A 21,345-nucleotide genomic window follows, 5' to 3' on the forward strand; every position below is an offset into this window, starting at 1 on the left:
GAGAATCATGGCAAGTTCCAGCAAATCTGGTCTTGGCTGTGGAGGATGGTTTCCATGTTAGCCCACGCACGTTTGGAAAGATTTTCATTGGTTCATTCAAGGGGTCGAAGGCAAGAGCTTGCAAAGCAACATGGGACAGTGACCTATTGACCTCTTTGCACTGGGAAAGCCTCACAACATCACAAAACCTTCTGGGCATATCTCACTGCTGCAGTTCTTGTAATAAATTCTTCAGCTCATGAAGACGCCTGGACAGCAGCCTGACCATTGCTCTGGAGAAGATGTGTCCAAAGAAACTCCAGGCTGACAGTCCAATGCAGGACTGTCAGAGGTGCTCCTCTTTCAGATAAGGCCCTCAGCCAACATCAATAAAAACAGAACATCTGAGCACGATCACATTGTGGTTCAGGGAAGCTTGCTATGCACAAAAAGGATTCTGCCTTTCCTACATGATATTAGTGATAACACTTCGAAAAGGCGTTTGCTGCGAAGCGCTGTGGGCCATGCCAAGGTGATTGAAAGCTGCTTTGTGGTTGTTACATTGAAGGTTCCCCCCGCTTGTCCACTACACATCCCAACCCAGAATCAACAGCATCGGCGGGGCACCGAAGCCAAGACTTTAGAAATGTGTTTTTGGGTTAAGACTGCAATCCAGCTCAAGCGATAAGAGGAGAACATTTTCCACTCCCAAGAGTTGTCCTTGAAGAGCTGGTGGAAGATAACTCCGTAAATAATTTTAAACGGGAGTCGGCAAGCAAAGAGGATGAGGAACTTCAGGGCTACGGATAAAAAGTGCGGACGTGGGAGCGAACACGAGTTCTCCCTTCAAGGTGCCACCATAGGTACAACAGAGTAAATGGCCTCCTCCGCTGCTGTAAGTTTCTATGAAGAGCTGATAGTTAATTTGGACATTCTGAATTCTCCCTCTGTGTACCCAAACAGGTGCCGGAATGTGGCGACTAGGGCATTTTCACAGTAATGTCATTGCAGTGTTAACGTAAGCCTGCTTGTGGCAATAATTAAGATTATTATTATGATGATGATCCTAGTTACAGTTGGGTGCATGCAGAGCGCAGAGTTCCAGAATCCAGAAGCCACCCCTGTACGGAAGGGGAGTTGGAGTGTGATGCAACAGGGAGATCTCAGGCAGGGGTAGGGAAATCAAACAGGAAAGAAGGCCCGTTCAGCCCATCGCCTCAGACTGCCCCCACCACAAGCAGTGTCAGCGACCTCTAAATGTCACACCGCTCAAAATGTGTGCTCTGTGAACCCAACTCTGGAGGGGCAGAATTTGAAGGGGAGACTCATGCGGTTCAAGTGGACATTGACAACGCCACCCCTTCGCTGCCGTATCAATGGCAAATCTGCAACAATTTTAAAAAGAAATTGAAATCCATGAATTGTGATACATTCCGTACGGTGGAGCGTTGCTCGCCTTGCACATTTTACGACCCCCCCCCCCCCCCCTCCAATAATCTCTTATCCTCCACTGAAGCAAAAGGTGTGCAGCTCAGTCCTGAAAGGAGAGGAATAAGCCACTCTTTGACTATCTGGAGGGTTGCGGAGACAGTGGAGAGATTGACACAGGCAGAAGGCAGCTCCTTCTACCGCGCACAAGCTCTCTGTACAATCACCTGGAGTTCAGCTCCTTCAGGCAGGGAGGGAGCTGCAGGGGGAAAAAAATCAAATCCTCACTCCGATCAACGTTTCTTCTCCCCCCCCCCCCCCTTGCATCTACCAAGTGATTAGAATACAGAGAGATTTAATTAGCATCCACAATACAGAGCTACACACACACACATAAAAAACAACCAAGCAACAATGAATCATTTTGAGTACTCTTACTGACAACCCTCCCCCTTCCTTCCACCTTACACACAAATTTGAGGCAACTCCTAATTCTGCGTATTCAAAAGCACCGGTTAGAATTATGCAATTTCTCTTGTGTATAAAATCATTTACACAGAGCCACAAGATAGTGCAGATTCCCGCAAGACTTGAAAGCTTACCTTTCCCCCCACCAGTCCGTCCAGAATTAGCTGCCTTGAAATGACAAGATATTCCCCTGAATATCTAGAGGGCTACGGATAGAGAGATAGTTCTTGTTCCTCATTGCCAGCAGCTTTCATTGCTCAATACGGTCTTGTTGCCAGTTCCTCTCCTTTCTCCCTTACATATGCTGAGCATGTGTTCAGCCTCACATCTGTGAGCCATTGAAGAGCAAACAGCAGCCTTTTTTTTTATAATTCCTGTTTTCTTTACCTCTCTCCCCCCCTCCCCCCCTTGCCCCCTCCTCCTTCCCTGTAAATATTAGGAAGCTTGGACCATGCAGTGCAGATGGAGCCCAGATGGATCCTGCCTGTAGACCAGTTTCATATACTCCAGTCTGCCTCGTCACAAATACAGATCATTCCAAGCCCTCGTTGACAAATGATGTCACTAAACACATGCCCCCTTCCATAATACCTCGGCCAATCAGCCCTGGGAGTCTAGACGCTGATCCCCTTTAACATGTTAACCTCATTTACAGACAGCATCTTTCTCCTGGCTGCTTGTGAAACTGGCTCAGCAACAAGAAAAAATGAATGAATTGCTCAAGTACTTCTATTCTGTCTTGATCGTTAAGAGTTTCCTTTGGAAATCGCTTCTGGGCCTTTTGGCTAAGAAGATGAGCGTGTAAAGGCAGCGCTTGGTGGGGCAGTGGTTAACACTGCTGCCTCACGCCGCCGAGGTCGCGGGTTCGATCCTGGCTCTGGGTCACTGTCTGTGTGGAGTTTGCACATTCTCCCCGTGTTTGCGTGGGTTTCGCCCCCACAACCCAGAGATGTGCAGGCTGGGTGGATTGGCCACTCTAAATTACCCCTTAATTGGAACAATGAATTGGGTACTCTAAAAATAATTTTAAAAGATGAGTGTGAGGTCAGATGCCTGGATCTGGTATGTCTCTCTTGTGGGGACCATGAATTGGATTCAGTTTGAATTGATTTTTGGAACAGGCAAGGAGCTTGATTAAGGGTTTGCTCCTGTCCACACTCTGAGCTCTGTCTTTGTAACTCTGATAAAGTAATTTTAAAAAGAGTTTCCTTTGGAAAGCTACAATCCGCCCAGTCCAGCCGACTCCCTTAACAGCCGACTCCAGGTTTTTGTAAGTATTTAGGCTTTGCAGATTTTCGCACCGCCTTTAAAATATTCACGATTATTTACAGACTCTCCTTTTGGACAAGCAGCTAAGTGCCCCTGTGCTTTATGAGTAGCGAGCCGGAAAGCTTAAGGCAATCCCAGGCGCAATCCTGGCCTGCACCGAGTCAACAGCGTCAGCCAGAGCGGTGAGGGAGGTACCACACTCAACCTCAATAACCGCCTGGACAATGACAGGAAGGGCACAGGAACTCAAAAGAAATTGCTCAAGGTCTCTGCACCCTGTTCACGGCCTGAAGGTTGGCTGCACTGAACGGCCTATTTCATATGCCCCAGTCTACAGCCTAACCAGCCCATACTGGTGTTAATGCTGTACTCGAGTCTCCTGTCTTTCCTCCTCTAACTCTTTCAACCTTACCTTAGGGGAGGCAGTGGCATAGTGGTATTGTCGCTGGACTCGTAATCCAGAGACCCAGAGTCATGCTCTGGGGACCCGGGTTCAAATCCCACTATGGCAGATGGTGAAACTTGAATTCAATAAAAATCTGGGATTAAAAGTCTAAAGGTGACTGTGAAACCATTGTCGATTGTCGTAAAAACCCGTCTGGTTCACGAATGTCCCTTTAGTCCTAACCTGGTCTGGCCTACATGTGACTCCAGTCCCACAGCAGTGTAGTTGACTCTTAATTGCCCTCAGGGATGGGCAATAAATCCAGCGACACCCGCATCCTATGGACGAATTTTTAAAAACCTTCTATTCCTATGCCCTCGCATTTGGCTCAATTGCTACCACTCTTGCCCCTGAATCGCAAGGTTGTGGGTTCAAATCTCACTCTGTGGTTTGAGCATCAAGTCTGAGACTTTAGGAGGCACGTGGCGCAGTGCTTAGCACTGGGACTATGACGCTGAGGACCTGGGTTCGACTCCCGGCCCTGGGTCACTGTCCGTGTGGAGTTTGCACATTCTCCCTGTGTCTGCGTGGGTTTGACCCCCACAACCCAAAGATATGCAGGCCAGGTGGATTCTCCACGCTAAATTGCCCCTTAACTGGAAAAGAAAATAATTTGAGTACTCTAAATTTAAAAAAAATAATCAAGTCTGAGACTCCATGCGGTGCCGAGGGAGTGCCGCGCTGTCTTTTGGCTGGGGTGTGAAGCTAACCTCCTATCTGATGGAAGCGACCGTTGAGATATTGCACAAGAGAGCTATTCTTGGGGCCCTGGCCAATATTGATCCCTCAATCAACATTACAAAGACAGATTATGCGGTAGGTATCACATTCCTGTTTGTGGGAGCTTGCTGTGTGAACTTTGGCTGCTGCGTTTCTAACATCACAACGGTGGCCACACTTCGAAAGTACTTCATTAGCTATAAATTGCTTGAAGGCAGTCTCGTAGAAGGCAGTTCTGTAGAAGGGTCAGTTAGACCCGAAACAAAACACTGGGCGGGATTCTCCGAGCCCCCGTCGGGCCAGAGAATCGCCGGGGGGCAGCGTGAATCCCTCCCCACCGCCCCGACGCCGGCTGCCGGATTCTCCGGCGTCGGTTTTTTCGCCGGGGGCAGGAATCGCTCCGTGCCGGTTGGGGGACGTTGGCAGCGCCCACCCCCACCGGCGATTCTCTGCCCCGCGATGGGCCGAGTGGCCGTCCATTTTAGGCCAGTCCCGCCGGCGTAAATTAGACCAGCTCCTTCCCGGCGGGACCTGGCTCTGCGGGCGGCCTGGGGAGTCCTCGGGGGGGCACGGGGGGGGGGATCTGGCCCCGGGGGGGGGGGGGGGCACGGGGGGGGGGGGGGGGATCTGGCCCCGGGGGGGGGGGGGGGGCACGGGGGGGGGGGGGGATCTGGCCCCGGGGGGGGGGGGGGGCACGGGGGGGGGGGGAATCTGGCCCCGGGGGGGGGGGCACGGTGGCCTGGCCCGCGATCAGGGCCCACCGATCCGCGGGCGGGCCTGTGCAGTGGGGGCACTCTTTCCCTCCGTGCCGGCCGGTGTAACAGTCCACCATGAAGTACCCCCCTGCGCATGCGCTGGGATGACGCCAGCACACGCTGCACTCCCGCGCATGCGCCAACTCGCGCCGGCCAGCGGAGGCCCTTCGGCGCCGGCCTAGCCCCTGAAGATGCGGAGGATTCTGCACCTTCCGGGCGGCCCGACGCCGGAGTGGTTCACGCCACTCCTCGGAGCCGGTACGGCCCACCCCGCCGGTTGGCGGAGAATCCCGCCCATTGTTTTTCTCTCCACAGATGCTGCCAGGCCTGCCGAGGTTATTATTTCCGATTAGTGCTTTGAGGCATCTGGTAGATGTGAAAAACGCTGGATAAATGCAAGTCTTTTTTTGACGCCCCTTAAATCCATCCATATGAGGGCAGCACGGTGGCACAATGGTTAGCGCTGCTGCCTCACGGCGACGATGACCCGGGTCCGATCCCAGCCCCGGGTCACTGTCCGTGTGGAGTTTGCACATTCTCCCCGTGTCTGCGTGGGTTTCACCCCCACAACCCAAAGATGTGCAGGTTCGGTGGATTGGCCACGCTAAATTGCCCCTTAATTGGAAAAAAAATAACTGGGTACTCTACAATTGTTTTAAAAATCATCCATATTATTTGCTTCACCCACTCCCGGTGGTTGGGAGTCCCACGTTCTCACCACACTTTGGGTAAAAGAGTTTCTGCTGAATCCCCTGCTTGACTTTTTTGGGTGACTATTTGGTGTTGCCCTGACGGGGATGGTGCACGGCTTACTGCTATTCCTATTACTTATAGATGGCACACCGGATTCAGGCTCAACTGCTGCGGCCTCAGAAATGAATAATCTATCGGTGATTACTTGTGGAACATAAGAATGATAGGATCAGTTCAGCCCCTTTTCCCTGCACCAACATTCAATTACAATGTGGCTGACCTATACCGCACCCTGCCATCGCACTATAACCCTTGAAGGCCTTACCGAACAAAAGCCTGTCGATTTCACTCTTGAAAACTCCAATAGTTCCCTCAGTGTCTACAGTCTTTGGGGGGAGCGGGGGAGGAGGTGGAGCTGTAGTTCCCTCAGGGTCTACAGTCTTGGGGTGGAGGGGAAGGTAAGAGAGGTTCAGATTTCTATGAGGCTTTGTATGGCTAAACAAAGAGATTTGCTGTCAAAGTTTTGTCATTTTGCACTTGTCAGGACAGATGCAAGAATACCCAATTTCACAGGGCATTCTAGTTTCAGTCTGATGAGTACAAGACGAACAGTTTCGACCTGCCTCTTTCTTACAGCAATAGTCCAGTTCAGTACGACCAAACAACGACCAGCCTTTTTGTGAACAGCTCTCTGGTTTCACTCAGATTGGCCTGCAGGCCCCGGGAATTAAAGACCAATCTCCAGGACACTGCTGTGTGCAGCCCCGAGGAAAAATCTTCGGGATATTAAACAAATAATGGGTGGAAATTTCCCAGAGAAATTACCACGGGCGAGATCCTCTGGCTGTCCACGCCAGCGGGATCTTCCGGTCCCATCACCGGAGCAGGTGGCTACAACGGGAAATCCCAGAGCAGACGATCGTGCCACCAGTCAACAGTGGGCCGCCGAGCGCTGCTGAGAAACGCGCCTCGCGGGAGCCAGAGAATCTCACCCGAAGAGTCATTTTGGGCGCGAGGGTCTGGGGCGGGATTCTGCGGGAATCGGCGGGGCGGGAAACTCCGGCGCCGAGGACCGCCGTGAACCACTCCGGCGTCAGGCTGACCCAAAGGTGCGGAATCCTCTGCACCACCAGGGGCTAGGCCGGCGCTGGGCTGGTTTGCGTCGCGCCGGCCAGCGGGGAAGGGGCTTGACGCCATGCCAACCGGCGCCGAAGGGCCTCTGCCGGCCGGCGCGAGTTGGCACATGCGCGGGAGCGCCGGCGTGTGCTGGCGTCATCCCAGCGCATGCGCGGGGGGGGGATCACCTCCGCGTCGGCCATGGCGGAGGACCACAGCGGCCAACGCGGAAGAGTGCCCCCACGGCACACACATTGCTCTTGACCCACCCCCCACCCCCACCCCCACTCCCCAGCCACCGGGCATCCGGCACACAGTGTCGTCTTTGTGTTCCCGCAGGAAAAGATAACCCACAGTAGAAGGGGAAGGGAGAATACGGACGGGGACATGTCCAAGCTCAAAATTCCCACTCCCTTCAAGGACAGGGCCATGAAGCTAGCAGGGGAGGGGCAGGAGAAGGGCAAGAGGAGAGCATGGGAGGGGCAGGTGCAGGGCAGGAGCATGCCATCACCGACAGTGAGGGTGGACCTCACCAGAGAAGTGAGGATCCACTGCAGCTTCATCCAGATGACCTGTCTCGAGTGAGTTGTTAAATGCCCAGATCCTTGTCCATGCTGTTTACTAAAACCACATCCCTTGTCTTGCAGGAACACCATTAGATGAGACCGGGTCATGAATAAGCAGAACCCCCCACACCTCCAACCCTGGACAGGATCTCCGAGGAAGAAACCGATGAGGTGTCACAGCTATCACTTGCACCATCGCAGAGTCAAGCACCTTGGTGGACTATCTTAGCAGGCAGGCTTCTGGATCACTAGCTGGTCATCACCACACTGCTTCTGACACACATCAGGTGGAGGCTGGAATGTCCCAGCGATTGGGCAGCCGGAGGGCTGTTGGATCCCAGGACTCAACTGTGCGCCAGCCAGCTGCTGTGCCTCTGGGCAAGTTCCTCCCTCAGTTGTTAGAGATGCGAAAGCCGAGCCGCGAGGGGTTGTCAGTGACATTCCTGCAACTGCAAAGTAGACTGGAGGAGCCCCAATACCTTCAGTCGCAGGAGATGTTGCCGGCGCTGTGTGGCACCCAGCCCAATACTGCAAGGGTGGTGACCGCAGTGGAAAGCCTGGGGCAGGACGTCAGAGTCATGAGTGGTGGAGTCCAAGCCGTGGATCAGAGGACCATGGCTGAGGGCCTTGAGAGCATGTCTCAGTGAAAGAGGGTCATGACCAACCTGCTCCAGAGCTTGGTCCATACACAGAGGGCCATCATTTGACACCAGGGTGCAGACAATGGTGGGCCTCCAGGACTGGCAGCACCAGGTGACACAGAGGCCTCTGGAGCTGACCCCCAGCTCTCCCACTGTCCCATGGAGGCACCCAGAGGGAGGAGAGGGCATTGGAGACCATCCTGGGCCTTGCACAAAGCAGATTCTGGCAGTCTCCAGCCCCCCTTTCTGACACTTCCGCTCTCAGGGGCAGCTGGACAACAAGCCTTCTAATGTGTGAAACTGGAGGCGATGATGGCATCCATGGTTCTCCTGCTCTGGTACACCCTGGTTGCCACCTGTCGTCCTTCCTCCGGGTCCTCCTCGGGCTTTGCCTCCACTCCCTCCTTCTCATCGGAGGATGCGGCACATTCCTCCTCCTCCTCCTCCAGCATGTTGCCCCACTGCTGCTCCAAGTTGTGGAGGGCACAGCATTTCGCAACAATGCGGGTGACCCTCTGGGGGCTGTACTGAAGTGCCCGCTGGAACGGTTGAGGTAGCCGAAGCACATCCCCAGATCCCCAATGCGCCACTTGATAACTCGATTAAGGGCAGCACGGTAGCATTGTGGATAGCACAATTGCTTCACAGCTCCAGGGTCCCAGGTTCGATTCCGGCTTGGGTCACTGTCTGTGCGGAGTCTGCACATCCTCCCAGTGTGTGCGTGGGTTTCCTCCGGGTGCTCCGGTTTCCTCCCACAGACCAAAGACATGCAGGTTAGGTGGATTGGCCATGATAAATTGCCCTTAGTGTCCAAAATTGCCCTTAGTGTTGGGTGGGGTTACTGGGTTATGGGGATAAGGTGGAGGTTTAGACTTGGGTAGGGTGCTCTTTCCAAGAGCCGGTGCAGACTCGATGGGCCGAATGGCCTCCTTCTGCACTGTAAATTCTATGATAATTTCTATGATTTCTATGATAACTGACCGTGTGAGGAAACCTCCAGGAATACATTCAATCACAGTTGGCAACCCTATTTCACTCTTGGAAGGCCCAGCCCTAATCTTGGATCTCTTCCGTCCGAGCAAGTTATTTCTTCACTGCTGACCAATCAAACCCTGTTAGCCACCTTAAGTCGATTGCCCCTCCACCCGCTATGCGCCAGGGAACATGGACCCGGCTGTGAAAGCGTCCCTCAGGCAGTGGGCGAAAGGGGCGGCCAGTGGCTTAGAGCATTGCTGGCAGACACAGCTCCAGCACGGCGATGTGATGGGACATGCTGATGTGCCTGTGAAATATCACACTGCTGAGTTTCTTAGCAAGTAGCTTGCGCTGTGTTCACTGTTTAATTTTACACAAGAGCAGCAGACACTCTGGGGAGTTACAGAGAGGTAGCACTATGGCTTTTAACCCTTTTTATGGTGAAGGAACCCGATGATAGAGTGGAGCCCCACCCAACCTTCTCTCCCACCCCTCCCTCCCACCGTATATATATCATTAAAACAAAAATGGAAACAAAGTAAAGCACTATTGAACATAACAAAGATACAGGGCGGGATTCTCCGGAGAGCGGAGAATCGGTGCCATTGGCGCCGGAGATTCTCCGCCCGGGATGGGACGAACGGCCGTAAAAGAAATCCGAGTCCCGGCGGGACCTCGGCGTGCATGCATCTGGGGGCGGCATGGTGGGAGGGGGAAGAGGGGCCCGACCCCAGAGGGGGGGCCTCCGCCGTGGCCTGGCCCGCGATCGGGGCCTACCGATCGGCGGGCCGGCCTCTCGGGCTGGGGGCCTCTTTTGCTCCGCGCCGGCCCCTGTAACCCGACGCCATGTTGCGTCGGGGCCGGCGCGGAGAAGGGAGCCACCGCGCATGCGCGCAACCGTGACGGTGGCACTGCGCATGCGCAGACCCCGCGGCGCCCATTTGACGCCGGCATCGGCAGCTGGAGCGGCGTGGGTCGCTCCAGTGCCGTGCTGGCCTACTGAAGGGCTCGGAATCGCTGCTCCTGAGGGCCTGTTGACGCCGTTGTGAAACGCGACGGCGTTTACGGCGGCGTCAACATTTAGCCTGAGGAGCAGAGAATCCCGCCCAATATTTTTAAGAAAGCTGTCAAAAAAGACAAATCCAGTTCTCGATGGAGAGCCCATGAAGTCACATTCTCAGGTGCTGTTAAGTCGTCTGCATTTCAATTCAAAGTCTTCCTGCCCCCTCGATGTAATCAAAGTGTTCAAAATTTTGAGGGAATTTGATGGATAGGAGAAAACGTCCCACAGGCAGATCAGTTGGTAACCGGGAGTACAGATTTAATATAATTAACAAGAGGACCACGGGAGAGGTACGGAGAATTTCCTTTAACACTACAACCTGCTTTTATCGGTCATTACACTGCCTGAGAAGTCAGGGGAAGCAGGTTCAATAATAACACTAACAGATCATTAGTTATAAATGGGAAATGGCAACAATTGCAAGTCTGCGCCGAAAAATCAGGGGAATGCGGCTAATTCGAATCCTCTTTCAAAGTGCTGGCAGAAGCCCAATGGGCTGACTGGCTGCCTCTATGATGTACCACCAGTTAGGCTCCTACAACAACATTGCCACCAGAGGCAACAAACTTAACACTTAAAAGCTGTTGGAGGCAGTAAATTCCTCTTTAATTGGGGCTTTGCAATCTCATGTTGTACTGTAAGCGCCAAAAGTGCCAGAGCAGTTTGTGTATAACCGTGGGTGGTCAACTTGTCTCCCCCCCCCACCCCTGAATATGGACCAGCAAAGCCTAAATAGCATCAGGAAAGGTTGCGACTGCATGGACAATGATGCCAAAAGCACATGTACGATCAAGATTTCAGCCCAATAGCATGCCTTGTATAAACATTGATTTCTGCTATTGCGCAATGTGCACTGCTCTGTAAACTCGCCAGATTTCTCCCAATTATTATTTTCAACAGAGAAGATTCATTAGAACTAAAGATTTCACTCTCTCTTTCCGATACAGTTTGAGGGTTCAAGCTCCTCCGTAGAATGTAAGCATGTAGTCTAGACTGAGACTCCCCCCCACCCCCCCACCCCCAGGGCGGTACTGAAGGCGTGCGACACTGTCAACCCCCTCAGCCAGGCGTACAAGATTCAATGGTGCTATTTGAAGCAGACTGCAGATGTCCTGGCCAACATTTATTCCTTAAATATCGCTGGAAAGAGGGACGTGTCGCCAAAGAATTTGACTTGGCCAAATGCAAGAATGCCAAATTTCCAACAATCACCAAAATGTACACTGTAGGAGTGAAGGGTGCTGATTGGCTAGCAAGCCGATGCTGAATGGCTGAGGCATTGCCATTGAGAAAGCAAAGGGATAGGCTCCCCCAAGGGTGATTCAAAAACAGTGCCAGACTTGAACATACACTCAGGCGCAGGGCCCCAAGAAGAGATGTATGTCATTTTTAGCAAGCGTAAATGAGCCATGTTAGAGCTTGATTATCCTGAATTGATTGCCAGTGTGGCAGTCAGGATTGTTCAACAAGTGCTGCCTACTCGCTGAATCACATAATAATAATCTTTATTAGTGTCACAAGTAGGCTTACATTAACATTGCAATGAGGTTACTGTGAAAATCCCCTAGTCGCCACATTCTGGCGCCTGTTCGGGTACACTGAGGGAGAATTCAGAATGTCCAATTCACCTAATAATAAGCACGTCTTTCGGGACTTGTGGGGGGAAACCGGAGCACCCGGAGGAAACCCACACAGACACGGGGGGAACGTGCAGACTCCGCACAGACAGTGACCCAAAGCCGAGAATCGAATCTGGGAACCTGGCGCTGTGAAGCAACAGTGCTAACCACTGTGCTACCGTGCCGCCTAACCGTAGATATTTTGTTTGGGGTTTTCCGAGCCTAGGCTGGTTGAGTACGGTTTGTAACTTTGCCTCTTATGAAGAACTGAAAGAACCGGTTGTTTAATTTCAACCAACAACTGAAGCAGATTTGATTGATGATTGTGGGAGCCTGTTGTGCAAGGAAGGCTACTAGGTTTCCTGCATTACATCACTGTGATAGCTACTTCATTGGCTGCAAAAACTCTGGAACGTTGAGGGCATCCAAAGTGCTGTATAAATGTAAGTCTTTTGTTTTAATGGAGGCATTAATCCATGAATAGGCTCCAACTCTGGTTACAGCAGCATCCAAAGGAACTTGAGATGCCTGCGATATGGTAATTACAATCATTTACATTTCTATACCGCATCTCACAGATTGAGACACTTCTCAGAATGGAGATAAACAGGGCGAACAATGAGCAGTAAAAGCTGGGTATGTGCAGCGGAGGGTGAGGGGCAAAAGAGCCCGAGGGGAAAAGCACTATTTGCGGGTGCCTTTTGGCGCTCTCTGAATGCTCGCAGCATCATTTAAAGACCAGCATTCTTTTTCAAATGTAAACAAAAATTAAACAGCAACACTAAGCAGTGTCTGCTGCAACACTTTGCCCAGAGACAGTCACGCTTTTTCAAACTCCAATCGCTTCGACATGGGTTGCATTACATCTCAAAAGTGTTCCTGTTGCTGCCGTTTGCCCTTTTCTGACAAGTCAGTGACTCAGTGGCAATGGCACGAAAATCTTTCTCGAAAACCTTTTGGTTCTCCCGATCCAAGTGCGACACGTTAGGTCAGCCCATTTTGTTCCTGTTTTTATCCGGCCCGAGCTGGGTCCGTAAATCTAGGTACGCTCGAACTCAGGGATTCTCTGGCCGCGTTCTCCTGGCGACCAGAGAATCCCGCCCGAGGTCAATGGATTTTTCCATTGTTGGCGTCTCGCCCGTGGCGTTCTTGCGGTGGGCGGAAGAAGTTTAAAAAAAAAATTTAGAGTACCCAATTCATTTTTTCCAATTAAGGGGCAATTTAGCGTGGCCAATCCACCTAGCCTGCACATCTTTGGGTTGTGGGGGCGAAACCCACGCAAACACGGGGAGAATGTGCAAACTCCACACGGACAGTGACCCAGAGCCGGGATCGAACCTGGGACCTCGGCGCCGCGAGGCAGCAGTGCTAACCACTGTGCCACTCAGCCCCAAGTTTTTAACAAGGATTCGCAGGATTCTCTTACTTATCCCCCTCCTAAAGAATTTTTAAAAAATGAAACAACTGTATACAACAATGATGAACTCCATATGGAGCTTTAAACTTCCTCGGCACTGATGTGTGAGAAAATTATCCAACAATAATTTTGACACGATTTATTTTAAGGTCGGGATTCACTGACCTCCCAGCCGTGTGTTTCTTGGCAACGGGAGGCGGCGCGCGACATTCGCTGGCGGCGGAATACCCTGCTCCCCCGGCTGTCAATGGGATTTCCCATTGAAGTCACCCGGCGCCAATGGGGAACCCAGGGGTGGGGGTGGGCTGCCGCTGGGACCAGAGAATCCCGCCGCCAGCGAACGGCTAGAGGATTCTGCCCTAAATATTTCACAGAATTCCACAGAATGTACAGCAGGGAAACAGACTGTTTGGCCCCACTGCCAAAGTTAATGCTGGATTCTCCGCCGGCGGGAATCTCTGTTTTGCCGGCAGCCCGGGGGGGGGGGGGGGGGGGGTGGGGGGGGGGGGGGGGGCCTCACGAATTTATCTACTTGTCACTTATGTGTATCTACGCCACTAGCCTCAACAAGGTGCAGCAAGGTGGCGCAGTGGGTTAGCCCTGCTGCCTCACGACTCCAAGGTCCCAGGTTCGATCCCGGCTCTGGGTCACTGTCCGTGTGGAATTTGCACATTCTCCCCGTGTTTGCGTGGGTTTCGCCCCCACAACCCAAAGATGTGCAGGCGCGGTGGATTGACCAGGCTAAATTGCCCCTTAATTGGAAAAAATGAATTGGGTACTCTAAATTTATAGGGGCAGCACGGTAGCCTTGTGGATAGCACAATTGCTTCACAGCACCAGGGTCCCAGGTTCGATTCCGGCTTGGGTCACTGTCTGTGCGGAGTCTGCACATCCTCCCCGTGTGTGCGTGGGTTTCCTCCGGGTGCTCCGGTTTCCTCCCACAGTCCAAAGATGTGCGGGTTAGGTGGATTGGCCATGATAAATTGCCCTTAGTGTCCAAAATTGCCCTTAGTGTCCAAAATTGCCCTTAGTGTTGGGTGGGGTTACTGGGTTATGGGGATAGGGTGGCGGTGTTGACCTTGGGTAGGGTGCTCGTTCCAAGAGCCGGTGCAGACCCGATGGGCCGAATGGCCTCCTTCTGCACTGTAAATTCTATGATGAAAAAGTTGTTTCTATGATGAACCAATCCCCGTGGTGGCAGGTTCCCCGTGCGTCTGTTCAATTCTTCTTGCTAGGTATAACCTCTCAGTATTCTATTCTTCATCTCTCTAAATGCAGCAATGCACAGTTGGTAGTGAATGGAAGACAGCGATCCCAACCTCGGGGGGGGGGGGGGGGGTGACAGCTCGCTTGAAGCACGGCAAAAAACAAGTGAACTTCAACTCTCCCTTTGTTAGATTTTAAATTCACCTCTTGCAGTCGACGAGCCCATTTATTTCATCGAAAACACAAGCAAACATCCAATTTCAGATGTTCCTTGATGCCATGAATTTTCAGTTACCCAGTATCCATGAAGAATGGGAATCACAGCACAGCGTGCTGCGTGTGTTATAGTCAGCATGGGGTATGGTTTCAGAATTGTGCTACAGGATGTAGCAGAGGCAGAGCTGCATCCCCCTCTGCCCAGGGGTATACTTCATGGTTTCTCCATTAGCTGACAACATGCGTGATTGCCAGTAGTGATGTAGCATTATGTGCGCTACATAAAGACACTGGTTTATCAGATTTGGTGGGGCAATAAAGTCAAAGAATCCCTACAGTGCAGAAGGAGGCCATTCAGCCCTTTGGGTCTGCACCGACCTTCTGAAAGAGCACCCTACCTAGGCTCATTCCCCTGCTCTATCCCTGTAACCCTACCTAATGTGCACATCCTGGACACGTTGAGGGGCAATTTGGACTGCCCAATCCACCTCACCTGCATATTTTTGGACTCTGGGAGGAAACTGGGACACCCAGAGGAAGCCCACTCAGACACGGGGAGAACCTGGAAACTCCACAGTCACCCAAGGCCAGAAATGAACCCGGGTCCCTGACGCTGTGAGGCAGCAGTGCTAACCTCACCAGCACGGCAGAATAGTGATTAGCACTGTTGCTTCACAGCACCAGGGTCCCAGGTTCGATTCCCGGCTTGGGTCACTTTCTGTGCGGAGTCTGCACGTTCTCCCCGTGTCTGCGTGGGTTTCCTCCGGGGGCTCCGGTTTCCTCCCACAAGTCCCGAAAGACGTGCTGTTAGCTAATATGGACATTCTGAATTCTCCCTCCGTGTACCCGAACAGGCGCCGGAATGTCGCAACTAGGGGCTTTTCACAGTAACTTCATTGCAGTGTTAATGTAAGCCTACTTGTGACAATAAAGATTATTAAACATTATTAAACCACTGTGCCACCGTGCGGCCCTAAGCTGGTGATATATTAAAGATGGTGAACTGCCAGGCTTCCTCCATTTTCTTTTATAAATTTAGCGTACCCAATTCATTTCTTTTTCCCATTAAGGGGCAATTTAGCGTGGCCAATCCACCTAACCTGCACATCTTTCGGGCTGTGGGGGCGAAACCCACGCAAACACGGGGAGAATGTGCAAACTCCACGCGGACAGTGACCCAGAGCCGGGATCGAACCTGGGACCTCAGCGCCGTGAGGCAGCAGTGCTAACCCACCGTGCTGCCCGCCAGGCTTCCTACATGACAACTGTGACCACACTTCAAAAGTCCTTCATTGGCTGTAAAATGCTTTGGAACATCCTGGGCTCGTAAAGGACGCTACACAAATGCAACTCTTTCTTTTTATGTAGGGACACGGCGGTCTATTCAAGTTTCAGACACATGTCCGTGATTTTCAAATCGGGGTTGGGATTCCAAAGACCTGATAAAATGGATACTGACCCCCGCGCTGCAACTGTGTCACTCGCGCATTACGATCTTTAAGTGTAAATGCCCTAATTGGGCCGGTGACAGGCTTGGCAACCAGTTAGTGACTCAGAGCGCATCCATGAGGTTGGAGCTGCCAGAGCATGAGTTGCAAAGGCAGACTGCAGCCACGATGGGGACTGCTGCGGCACTGGTGTTGGCCAGAAATGCTAATCCATGAGGCTGCCTGATAAGCAATAGGAGTTAAGAAGTTGCTTCCTCGCCGAGTGTCACACTTGTTTGTGCAGGGACTGACGCATGCCGGGGAAGAGGCTACCTATGTGTGTCGTTGTGGAAAGTGGGGTCGATTTCAATAACAATCCCCACTGATTGTTGCACCCTGCTTTAATGCTGAACCTTGGGTGAAGCTGGCTTGCCTGTATTCCAGTAACCAGGCCCCCTTCTCCTGACAGTTTTTCACCCTTGTGTTTCCTACACCAGTAGCTCCCCAAAGCAACATGTATCAGAAAACAAAAAGACTCGCATTTGCGCACCTTTTGCCACCACAGGCTGCTTTGCAGCCAATGAATGACTTTCAAATGCAGTCACTGCTGTAACGTCGGAAATGCAGCGGCCAATTTGCACACAGGAAGATCCCACAAACAGCAATCGCATAATGATCAGCTGATCTGCTTGTGTGATGTTGACGGAGTGGTAATTACGGGCCAGGAGATCACAGAGGCCTCGCCTGCAATACTCCAAAATAGTAGCAACGGGATAGATCACATCCACCCCAGGGGGAAGAGTTCAAAGTTTCACCCGGAAGACCGTGGCCGGAATTCTCCGGTCGTCAGGATTCTCTGTTCCCACTGGCAGTGCACCCCCCCCCTCCCCGGGTTTCCCGGTGTCGTGGGGTGGCTTCAATGGAAAATCCCGCTGACAGGGGGTGGGAGCAGAGAATCCTGCCAACAGCGAAGGGAGCGCGGCCGAGAAGCACGGAGCTGAGGGACTGGAGAATCCATCCATCAGGGAAGCACTTTCTCAGTGGCCCGCTGGAGCATCAGTGGTGACTTTTTAAAAAAATGTAATTTAATTTTTACATTTTTTCCAATTAAGGGGCAATTTAGCCCAGCCAATCCACCGTGCAGCGTTGTGTGGGTGAGACCCACGCAGACACGGGGAGAATGTGCAAACTCCTCACGGACAGTGATCCACCATCAGTGTGGACGTTTAAGTTCATGTCCTGGAGTGGGACTTGAACCACAAGCTCACATTTCAGAGGCAACTGGGCTACCAAATGAGCCGCAGCTGACACACAAATTAACAACGCTGGTCATCTGGCAAAAGAACGAACGGGAGACCTTCCTTTTTTTTTTCTTTTTTATAAATTTAGAGTACCCAATTCACTTTTTCCAATTAAGGGGCAATTTAGCGTGGCCAATCCACCTACCCTGCACATCTTTGGGTTGTGGGGGCGAAACCCACGCAAACACGGGGCGAATGTGCAAACTCCACACGGACAGTGACCCAGAGCCGGGATTGAACCTGGGACCTCGGCGCCGTGAGGCTGCAGGGCTAACCCACTGCGCCACCGTGCTGCCCTCGGGAGACCTTCCTGGTCTCTATGGCTTAATGCCACACCAAGCAACGCGCTCATCTTTAGGAGAATCTATCAAATCCTTTCATTGTAAAATAAATTGTAAGTGCAGTGCAGCCTTGACTTAGCTGGGCTTTACGTGGAGACTCCTACCCCTGGTTATGTGCAATAATACTAAAATATTCCCAGCATTATCCATCTCCACACCTGTGGCTCTGAGCCATGCCTTTGCTCCCTCCAGATCAAACCTATTTCAATGCTCTGAAGAATGGTCATACTGACTCGAAACGTTGAGCGGAATTCTCCCACTTTGAGACTAAGGGAAGGGCACGATTCAACTAATTGGGAACAAAGTTCCATAGCGAGCGCATTTAGCCACGTGTTTCACGGTGCTTGCGTTGTATAAAGGGCCTCAGCAGGGAACGCACGGCTGAGGCCGCACATAGCCCCGATTTATAAACTGGGGGGCTCCGCTCGCCAGAGCTCCCCAGTGTAGTGAGACATTGGGACGCCCTTTGTAAATGGCGTCCCGATCTCCGAGGCCCCCAAAACAATCCCAGACCCAACCCCAGCGCGAATGCACTATGAGAGGGTCCTTGGCAGCCCCCCTCACACACCCCCTACCCCCACGCAGGGTACTCCCCGGCCCCATCACTCGCTTACAAAAGATGCCAGCTTGGCACCTTGGCAGTGCCAACCTGGCACTGCAATGTCAGCTGGCAATGCCACCTGTTTGCCATCCTGGCACTACCCAGGGTTCCCAGGTGGCACCAGCAGCACCCGGGCACCACCCTGCCCAAAGGGCATGCAGCTGGGGACCTCCGATCCCCTGGTAGACCCCGACTGCCGTCCTGTCTGGGCTCCGTTTGTGGAGACCAGTGCTGAACGGCGCTCACCCGAGACTCCGAGGCAATGGGGATGAATCCCAAAGTCTCAGGTATCTCCGGAATCTGCACATTAGCGTGAGGTTGGCTGTCTCGCTCTAATATGACGATTTGCCAAAAGATTATCCTGCCCATAATGGATGGGATTTACATCGCAATGTCTTGTGAGATCGCATTGGATCTCGCAAGGCGTTGTAAGCCAGGTAGATCCCGGGAGGGGATCTCTCGGCTTTTATCAGGCCTACGCCTGCATCCTATAAACGGGAAGCAAATGAGGTTCACGTCATCTCCTGGCGGGTTTTCAGACCGGTCTTGCGGGCACCAGCCGAAGATCCTGCTGTAAATTCACGCCAGCATGAAATCCCATTGCTGGGCCTCCATCCATATTCTCTCCCCACAGTGAAACTGCCGGCGGGCGTTTGGGGGAATTGCAGCCATTTCCCTCGCCACAGATGGTGCCAGACCTGAGTTCTTTTTCCAGCAATTTCTGTTTTATTTCTGTGCTCTCCTGGCCGACCTCACAGCTTCTGTCATTCATTCATAGAATTTACAGTGCAGAAGGAGGCCATTCGGCCCATCGAGTCTGCACCGGCTCTTGGAAAGAGCACCCTACCCAAGGTCAACACCACCCTATCCCCATAACTCAGTAACCCCACCCAACACTAAGGGCAATTTTGGACACTAAGGGCAATTTATCATGGCCAATCCACCTAACCTGCGCATCTTTGGACTGTGGGAGGAAACCGGAGCACCCGGAGGAAACCCACGCACACATGGGGAGGATGTGCAGACTCCGCACAGGCAGTGACCCAAGCCGGAATCGAACCTGGGACCCTGGAGCTGTGAAGCAATTGTGCTATCCACAATGCTACCGTGCTGCCCTTAATATCTATCACTATCCATAACTATCGCCTCATCCACTGCCAAACAGAGCTGTCTGTATCCTAACCCATGTTCAATCCTTTTCATCGATTAACTCACTGGTCTACATCAGTTCCCGGTGGTCCGGCAACGTCTTCACTCTAAAATTGTCATCCTTGTTTTCGAAGCCTTTCACAGCTCAGCCCCTCTCTAGCCGTGTAACCTCCTCCAACATCTCCGTGTTCCTCCAGTTCTGGCCTCTGCTTCCTCATAGCACCAGTGGCCGTAACTTCAGCTGCTCAAGTCCCGAGCCCCTCGCTAAACCCCCTCAGCCTCTCTCTCCTCCTTCGCGCTGCACTTTGACCAATTTCTTGATCATCTGTCCTTGCATCTCTAATTCTGGCTCAGTCTCAGTTTTTGCCCGAGAACCTGTCTGTGAAGCATCTAATAATAATAATCTTTATTGTCACAAGTAGGCTTACATTAACACTGCAATGAAGTTACTGTGAAAAGCCCCTAGTCGCCACATTCCGCTGCCTGTTCGGGTACACGGAGGGAGAATTCAGAATGTCCATATTAGCTAACAGCACATCTTTCGGGACTTGTGGGAGGAAACCGGAGCCCCCGGAGGAAACCCACGCAGGCACGGGGAGAACGTGCAGACTCCGCACAGACAGTGACCCAAGCCGGGAATCGAACCTGGGACCCTGGAGCTGTGAAGCAACATTGCTACCCACTGTGCTACTGTGCTGTCCCTCTTAGGATGTTGTCACAGCGAAGATATGAATCCAAGTTGCTGTATTCACTAGAGATACCTTTCTATTGTTGCTCCAGTTTTGCAGGGAGGGAACTCAAACCTAGATTCCTGGCGTAATACTCCTGCATTCACAGCCTCACTACGCTGGTTATCGTAGCCCAGGACTCTGCAACCCAGAGGTCACGAGTTCAAATACCAATAGGGAATGTTGTAAAACTGAATTTAATAAATCTGGTCATTTAACCTGGTGCATAGCCTTTGCAGGACTGGGGACCTTTCACCCCTACATGGTGTGGTCTACATGTGACTCTAAACAAGAGCCACACATCAAAGGCTTCAGGCACGTTGCAACACATGGTCGCCCCTTAATGATCTTGAACCAATAAGCAATGGATAATAAATGTTATCTTGCTAGTGTTGCCCATATCTGAGAAACAAATAAATCCAGAAATCTCTCCAACCACATTCTGGCGGTAGCTTACAAAAGCCAACAAGTTCATAATGGTGCAGAGGAGGCCATTCAGCCCATTGTTCATTGCTGGCTCTCTGGACAGCAATGCAGTCAGTCCCATTGCTTTGTGGGCAGGGCGAAATGGTGGTGCAGGGGAATTTTTCTTATAAATTTAGCAGACCTAATTCATTTTTTCCAATTAAGGGACAATTTAGCGTGGCCAATCCACCTACCCTGCACATCTTTGGGTTGTGGGGGCGAAACCCACACAAACACGGGGAGAATGTGCAAACTCCACACGGAGAGTGACCCAGAGCCGGGAGCGAACCTGGGACCTCGGCGCCGTGAGGCTGCAGCGCCAACCACTGTGCCGCCGTGCTGCCCTCCCACAACCCAAAGATGTGCAGGGTAGGTGGATTGGCCATCCTAAATTGCCCCTCAATTGGAAAAAAAAGAATTGGGTACTCTAAATGTATTCATTTTTAAAATTATTAAGGGAAATTCATCCCAAATTTGGCCTCTCTGCTGTCACCCTTACATCTGCTGTTGAAATGGTCACGGCAGGCGCCGCAGGTTTTGGCCTTTGAGAAAGTAAACTGGCAGCTATTGTCATCTAACATACTAGCCCATTACGATTCCAGGAAGGCGCCCATTCTGACATGTGATGCCTCTCCCTCTGGAGTTGGGAGGTACTCTTGCATCATTGGGAAGACGGCACAGAACAGCCCATAGCCTCCACGCCCAGTACCCTTGCGAACACAGGGCATCGCTACTCACAAATTGAGAAGGAGGTCAA

General features: G+C 52.0%; 1 protein-coding gene across 4 annotated transcripts in view; it reads right to left on the reverse strand.

Annotated features, from left to right (window-relative positions):
• Window positions 1-21,345, reverse strand: part of LOC140428579 (protein CBFA2T2-like) — a 181,102-nt gene that overhangs the window by 107,898 nt on the left and 51,859 nt on the right. The window contains exon 1 of one of the 4 annotated variants that reach the window (XM_072515214.1): window positions 2,010-2,270. The exons of the other annotated variants lie outside the window; for them this stretch is intronic. The gene's annotated coding sequence lies outside the window, so the exon portion shown is untranslated. Of the gene's footprint in view, window positions 1-2,009; window positions 2,271-21,345 lie in introns of those variants that run through there. 4 annotated transcript variants of the gene reach the window in all.

Source organism: Scyliorhinus torazame, chromosome 8 (assembly GCF_047496885.1).
Source record: "Scyliorhinus torazame isolate Kashiwa2021f chromosome 8, sScyTor2.1, whole genome shotgun sequence".
Classification (NCBI taxonomy): domain Eukaryota; kingdom Metazoa; phylum Chordata; class Chondrichthyes; order Carcharhiniformes; family Scyliorhinidae; genus Scyliorhinus; species Scyliorhinus torazame.